Raw genomic sequence first — 7796 nt, forward strand, 5'->3', positions numbered from 1 at the left:
CGCTTGTCGTCTCGGCCTCGTGCGATCACGAGTCGGTCGCGTTGCTTCTTGCGCTTTTCGCCGAGGATCCGACGATTGATTATCTGTTCCACCTTACTGATGTCTTACAACTGCAAGGGGTACATCAAATCCATCACATCGTCATCACCACAATGCAGCAAGAAGTGTTCGACATGGTCAGCCGCGTCGGCGCCACTCTTCTCGTACTGGATCTTGGCTGTCCGAGCATACCCGTTGAGTCGGATCAGGAAGTAGCAGATCGGCTCGTTGACTTTACGTCTCGCCGAGTAGTAGCGAGTGAGGGCGGATTGGTTGAGCTGTGAGCAAAAATAATCCAGGAACGCCTCGCTGAGTAGTTTCCAACGTCGCTGAGTCTTTTTCGGCAGCTGCCTATACCAACTCTTCGCCGCGCGTCCCAAGCATAGCGAGAAAGGTTCGCACCAGGCACTTTGAAGCATCCTGGTGCTCTTCATCTCGTAGATGAAACGCTTAAGCCACTGGAGCGATGCGTCAGAACGGTAGCGCTTCCCTTCGAACTCGGCGATTTTGTCGAGTGAGGCGTGTGTTCGGACTTCTAGGTACTGAGTCGAGTCTTCTTCAGCCGCGTCAAAGCTCAAGTCCTTCACGGTTTCTTCACGGTTTCCTCTCACGTCGAAGGCGTGGTCGTCTTCTTCATCCTCCTCGTAAACCTCAGCCTCGTCTGCAGCGTCATACAACTCACGGTAACGACCAACATTCCGCTGTTCACGACTCGGCGCTCGCTGAGTCGGGTTTAGCCTCATTGGAGTCAGCATGTGGGAGTCTTCGAAGTACGGAGTCCCTTGCGTAGCGCGGAACACTTCACGTCTCTTCGTCTCCGGGGTCTTCGGCAAAGGAACTTTGCTTGGGTCTTCGCCGAGTGGTTTGAACTCGGCTACTCGGCTGTACACCTTCTTCGTTCCACCAGGGACCTTCTCCAATCCAAACGCCACTCTCAACTTCTTCTTCCATTGCCAGAGCTCAGCTCCGCCACGGGTCAGACTCCCGGCGGACAGGATGAGGCTGTTTGGTCGACTGTTGCACCGATAGCCCATCGCCTTCAGCAGCAACACAGTTTCTTACACCAACTGATTGATGTTGGCTGCACGCACCGGTTGAGTTAACTTAGGACCCAACATCGGCCACTTCGCCTGCGCCATCGCCACAGGCGCGAACATCATCATCCATTCCGATTTCGTTCTCATCTCCTCGCCGAGTCGAGCCAGCACTTTATTGGCGCTCGACGTATCGGCGTTCCTCGTCGCTTTCGGAATAAGGGGCGGACGGTCCCCTTGAGCAACGCCATGTTCTTCTTCATCTTCTTCATCGTCCGCACCTTCGTCGAGCTCGGTGGATAAGTTGCGCTCGACAGGACGTGGGGCTCCCATGCGTCCCACCTGCAGCGTCAACTCTTCCACCTCGCCAAGTAGCTCGGCGGTAGTCTTCGTTTCTCCGAGCTCAGCGGTCTCGGCCTTCTCTTCATACTCTCCTTCACTTGCATCTCCGTTCTCGCTCTTCTGGTCTTGGCCATCCTCGTTGAACTGGACGGTTCGTCCCACCTCCATCGTCATGGCGATGAGTCGTTGATCCGCCGGGTCCGACCCCGCGAGAGGTGATCCTCCAGCCGTCGCTGGGCTTCCGTCGCTCGGAGTTGCTGATCCCTTGACCATCTTCACTCTTCTCTTTATCTTCTCTTCCTCTTCACTTGGTTAGCTGGCACCTATAAAAACAGCACACACTCCTGTTCCCGGGTCGCGGCACCAAGTTGTGGTGTAGTAGAACACACAAAATACCGTTCAGATGTTGGATTCCTCACACAAAACCACAACGAATCACCCGATTTTAGTCGGCGGTTGTATGGCCTGCGCAGAGGGTGGTTCCCCTCGCGGTCCGGGCCTTCCGGGACAGACGAGTGGCTCGCTTCCACTCGGTTCCCGACTAACCAAGTCAGATCACTTCCGAGGCTCCGCCGAGTTTGGTTCGGCTGAGCTCGTTCACAACCCTGTGCCCTCCACCAAAGGATGGACGACGGCGCGCGAGCGCTTTTACAGGTCACCGAGCGCAGAGGCTGCTCAGCTAGAAGTGTTACGGCACCCGGGCTATCCGACGTACCGGCCCGCTGAGTATGCGGGACTTTCTTTCGCGCGTAGCGAGACTTTGTCCTACCCGGACCGACCTAATCTCTTGGCGCTACCAGTCAATACCCTATAAGCTATGCCTCTCGAGTACTGACGGCAGGCATAATCCAGCCCTATGCAGGGACTTACCGGAAAAGTGTACACGTGTCTTGGACTAGGAAAATTCTGCTCTGTTATCTTCTGGGAGCCCTTTCGGCTCCCCCTATTTAATCATATGCTTCTTATACAAATATCTAGTGAAATGTAGTCGTTTCGAATCTCTACCGACCCTTCAGCTGAGTTCAGGCGACCGTTGAGCTCAGCGGCTATCCGGATAGCATATCCGGACAGATCGCCGAGTACTTACCGTGATCCTTTGTTCCTAAGCTCTGGGTTATCAGACCGAGCCGATTCTTGACCTAAAGTAGGTCGGCGTATGGTCGAATCTGGAAATCCCTACACCACATCATACCCCGGTGGCATTAGTAACGAGACTGAGTCCTCCGCGACTTGGTTGTATGAAACTGAGGCAACGAGACAGTAAAGTTCGTTGGCAATGGCTAGTCAGTCAGTCTGTCTCTTGGGACTTGGCTTGACAGCTGCATCCATTCATCATTCTACATCAGCGTCTGAACGCGATCGAACACGCGCTTGGCGGCTGGTGTGTCCCCGCGGGCAGGTAGGCGAGGTGTAGCAGCGCTGAACGTCTCGCCTTCGCCACCGAGGGCTCAGAACCCCCCCCCCCCCCGGTCCCATCGTCATAGTCATCGTAGTCCGGTTCTGACCCGCTAACGTCATCCGGCTCAGCGGCGAGGTTCCTCAACAGCGGCTTTGTTGCTCCGCTCAGCCCTGACGATAGTGTAGCCGTCTCCAGAGTCACAGCACCTGACGCTGGAGCCGGCGTTTTGTCTTTGTAATTTATTATGTCGCCGGCGTTAGGATCAGCGTCCACCTAATCTTCGGAGCTCACAAAGAGTTGGTCGACAACCGCAAGGCTTGCAGTCGTAGAGTTCGGACTTGAACTCCCGTTGCGCATTGCGCCAGACCTGTCAAGTTTAGCTGGTAGCGTCGCCGATCTTTTCGCCATTTTGCTTGTTTTCTTGCTGTTCTTCTTTTTGCGACTGCTCGTAAACTGGGAGGCCATTCAAACAGCTCACAAAAGTCACACAATCTATCCCCGGGTCGCGGCACCGGTTGTGGTGCTGGATATCCCAAGTGAGCGCTATCTACTAGTGTAGGTATACAGTTCTCACAACAATACGTCTACCAGAGCGGTAAGCAATTATTCGCGCAGACCTGAAGACCCAAAGATCTGCCCTAGCCCCGGGACAGATTGGACCTTGTCAATCGCTTATAATGGCCAACCAGTAAAAATGATAACACGCTACTAGCACGGGTAAAGCTAGCAGGTGTTTGAATTATCGTGGTCCCAACAGCGAAAGGGTACCAGGCAAGGGTAAGCCTCTACGAGGGAACCGGGTGTTCAGCACCCGGCTGGGAGAATATATGGGGCTCCCCTGTCCTGTAAATAGGTCACATAACGCCGTCACGTGAACCTTCCGATATTTACTCGGCCAATACACACACAGTCGCTTGGCCTTGCCAAATGAACCCTGGCTAGTAAGCTTTGAGTCCAGTGGCATGCATAACACACGCAAAGAAGCTTGATCAGACGCTTGCCTCGAAGCCGGACCTCGCTTGTGCACTTAAGTAAAAATTCGGCTCTGTATTGGTGTTGTCCTTTCGGACCTATTCCTAATAAGCAACCCTAAACATGTATACTAATATAAAGTAAACTAAAATCCGTTATGGATCTCTTCGCATGTCAATCGACGCTTGAACCATCGCCGTACCTTCGAGTCTTCGAACAGTCGCCTGGTATTCTCAAGCGTCGCTCCAGCCGCCACCGAGTGTTCGTACCGGAACTCGTCAGTTTAGGGTCACTGAATGTGAATACGGCCAGATCCATTGTTATCAATAAGGACGGCCTGGACGGAGCGACATCTTGGTCGCAATAGACGCCTCAAAAATACTCGGGAGTAACATAGTCGACTCATTGGCATCTCGAAGTCACTCCCTGTCTCATGACCGAGCGCTCATGGTCTGAGCAACTTGAACGTGGCACGCCCATGTCCGCTGACGGTGTCCCGCGTCTTTAAGAGAAACACTACATCACACTTTGACCTTGTCGGCGGTCGTCTCACTCCAGTCCGCGCAGTATAACCCAGCACTTCTCCAGCGCTTCCAGTCCCCGGGGTCAATGATCCCTTCTGTGCGAAGCTGTTAGCTTTCTCGCTCACGAAAGCGCAATTCTACCTTCCACAATGTGTCTGGATGGTCCATGGTGCAGCCCACGTGACTAGAGGACGCGTGTCGAGGGTTGCCATTCTCTGAGCGCAAATGACGTCGAGGTTGGCGTCAGCATGGTGACCACACGGCGTGCCCTCAGACTTATGGCGGCTTGGAGCCGCCTCGTGCCTCCTCGACACGGACTCAAAGTTTGGATCGCAGGCGTCACTTGTGAGCTGTGGGGAGGCTTGGGCGCTGTCAAATGCATAGCGCGCGTGCCTCTGGGCCTGGCTGTTAGCAGAGACTTCCCTTCTTGGAGGGGCCAGCACCTGTTAATGGTCTGACTTTGCGTGGGTCCTTGTCCACTTGGTGGGCTCGGAGCTTTTGTGGAAGTAATATCACGACGAACTTGATGGTTTGGGCTATTATTCAAAAATGTATTGATTTTTGAATAATAGAAACATGCGAGCTTTCGTTCCTTTTTTTTTGCTGCCAAACTACAATACTCATGACTATGGATATCTGCAGTTTCTTCCGAAATGCTCGATTAATCATGGAAAATCTTAGACTCGTCAGACTTCTGAGTTAATCACACTAAAATAGTAACGGACTAAAACCTCATCTTTATTCATATTTTCATAGTTGGGTGGTTCCTGAAATCACATTTTAGTTTAACTAAGCGTTTTCGCTGTATTATTAGTAGCGGTGCAGCGGGGCTGCCGTAGCTTTAGCGTCAGAGGAAGACGTTCGACTCAAAGAGTCACTAATACTAAGTTCCTTATCCAAAGGACACTTACAGCCCAAGACCAGGGCTCAAAGTTAATACCTTAGCTTTTATGCTTCAAAACCAGAAGTGTTTTATTTACTATTATTGCGGCCAAGCCGCCTAGGGGTAAATGTATCTGTTTAACTATCTAGCATAGTTAAACCTAATCAAATGCATAACGTGTGGCTTTCGGCCAACGTACTGAGAGACCTTTTTAACTTCCAACTTATGTACTGAGAGTTTGTTAACTCTCCGGGTACTTCGTACCCCTGTGTGTTCCACACTATGTAACCCCGTTACACTGCCCCCCACTAAGATGAGAACATTCCGTTCTCGAAACTTTCCTCAGCGAGGTCACGTCTTGTTAAGACGGCGGAGGTTACTACACCTCACCCCAGCGTTGTACAGCTCCGTGAGCTTACAAACGCCTACGCATCGTTGATGCCCAACTTCTCGTCGTCGGCCCACGGCCCAATGTTTCAAGCGCAGCGCGCATCTTGCTCTCAAGCGGTCTCAGACCTACGCTCGCGCTCCGCGCCTACTCCAAGAGTTGCAAACCACTTAGAGCAATGCTCTTGACTCATTCGAGTCGTCAACAACAGCTCAGCGGTTGAACACTCGCTTCACAAGCGATAGGTCGGTGGTTCGAACCCACCAGGGCACAGCCCTCTCGTTCCATTATCGATTGTTCACGCTTGGACAAGCTTAAGGGCATCACCCTTTTAGCTCAATGGTTGAGCGTTGGCTTTGAGAGCCACAGGTCGGTGGCTCGAACCCACCAGGGCACAGCCCTCTCGTTACATGAACGATTGTCCACGCTTGGACAAGCTTAAGGGCCATCTTCTTTTAGCTCAGTGGTCGAGCGCTGGCTTTGGAAGCCACAGGTCGGTGGTTCGAACCCACCAGGGCACAGCCCTCTCGTTCCATGAACTGCTGTCCTTGAAAAAACAAGCTTAAGAGCATCGCCCTTATAGCTCAGTGGTCGAGCGCTGGCTTTGGAAGCCACTGGTCGGTGGTTCAAATATACCCGGGCGCAGCCCTCTCTTACGATGAGTAGTCCGTTCTCGGACTGACGTACGGGCATCGCCCTTATAGCTCAATGGTAGAGCTCCGGCCTGTCAAGCCAAAGGCCAGTGGTTCGATCCCCGTCCGGGACACCACTTTCGCTGTTACAGCGCATCCACATTTGGATCATGCTCATCGAGCAAGTTGTTTCAAAACAACTATGCGTCTATCGAGACGCTTGTGCCTGAACCTTGTTCAGCACAACACGAAGCACCTGCTTCCTTCGGGACCATGTCCCTAACACTACGAGGTCTCTCCACCTCCTGCTCCCGCTGCGAGCACCGCTCATACGTACGAGCTGGCTGCTGCAGCCACTGGTCAGAGCCTGAGCTCAGCTACTGACCTGATCGCTCCCCACGCTAGTGGGAGGCGCCCAGCGCCTGGTGGCGCTTCGGCACATGATGTGTCCGGTCGTAAGCGTCAACGACGTCAGGGCAATCTTGCCGGAGGATAACCTCAAACTCCCATGAGTTCTGTGAGTGAGGGTAACCCCTCCACTTCACCAAGTACTGGGTACGACCCTGGCGTCTACGCCACGCCACAAGGCGTTCCACGTGAAAGTGAAGCTCACCATGCTCATCGAGCAGAGCAGGAGGAGGCCTTGCCTCAGCTGGGCTCTCGCGGGGAGAGTCAGCACTTGCCGGAACGGCCTCTGCGTCCATACGACGCCGGCGTCCACGACGCGAACGCTCACGTTCACCGCCCATCGGTCGATCTCGAAGCGATGACCCCACCTTGTGGATAGGTTAGAGCCACCCACTGTTGACTCACAACCCAGGTCTCGGACCTTGAGCGTCCCAGACGCTCGGCTGAGCGTTCAGCTTGGCTTGCTCCTGCATCTCGAGCACTTCGCTCCGCGACCTGGGGCTCTGCCACATGCTGTTGATCAGCCATCCGTGGAGCCACCACTTGCTGTTGTTCAGCCTCCCGTGGCTCTACCACTTGCTGCCCTGCAGCTGTCCGTGGTCCAGCCACCGTTGGTGCCAACGCCTCCACGCTCACCTGAGCAGGGTCTTGATATGGCTTAAGCAAGCCAACATAGAAGACCGGATGCGTGCGCATCTTCTTCGGAAGGTTGAGCGTATACGCTAGGCCCTTCCTGGCCTCGACCTTAAACGGTCCTATGAACCGAGGTTTTAACTTCGTTTTGAAGACTGCAGACACTGCATGAGTAGGTAGTTTTTTAGCGTTTAATAAAACTTGGTCTCCGACCTCAAACCTCTCAACATTGCTTCTGCCCTTGGCATATGCATATTCCTTCTGCGTGTCTTGGCTTTCAGCCATAGCGTCGCGTACTTGACGCATTACGCTCAGTCTCAAAGAGACAAAGTCATTGACTTGCTTGCGAACCGCAACAGGGCTGACATCAGCTAGCCGCTCGGCTATCCCTCCCCCATCAAGCCCTGAGCCACTGCGTGGCGGCGTCAGTGGGACGCGAGGGTTAACCAAGCCGTTCACATAGACCGTAGTGTAGACCTGTCGAGGCGTGCACTGCATTATTTAATGCGAACTCGTGGGGTGGGAGCATCTGGGCTCCAGCC

The 7796-nt window shown here is 53.6% G+C and overlaps 1 pseudogene across 1 annotated transcript; it reads left to right on the plus strand.

Annotated features, from left to right (window-relative positions):
• Positions 1-6154: 6154 nt before the first annotated feature.
• On the plus strand, positions 6155-6226 carry PITG_25486 (annotated as a pseudogene). Its single transcript has one exon. The product of its transcript is annotated as a tRNA-OTHER (tRNA).
• Positions 6227-7796: the final 1570 nt, after the last annotated feature.

Source organism: Phytophthora infestans, genomic scaffold (genome assembly GCF_000142945.1).
Source record: "Phytophthora infestans T30-4 supercont1.2 genomic scaffold, whole genome shotgun sequence".
NCBI classification, from domain to species: Eukaryota; Oomycota; class Peronosporomycetes; order Peronosporales; family Peronosporaceae; genus Phytophthora; species Phytophthora infestans.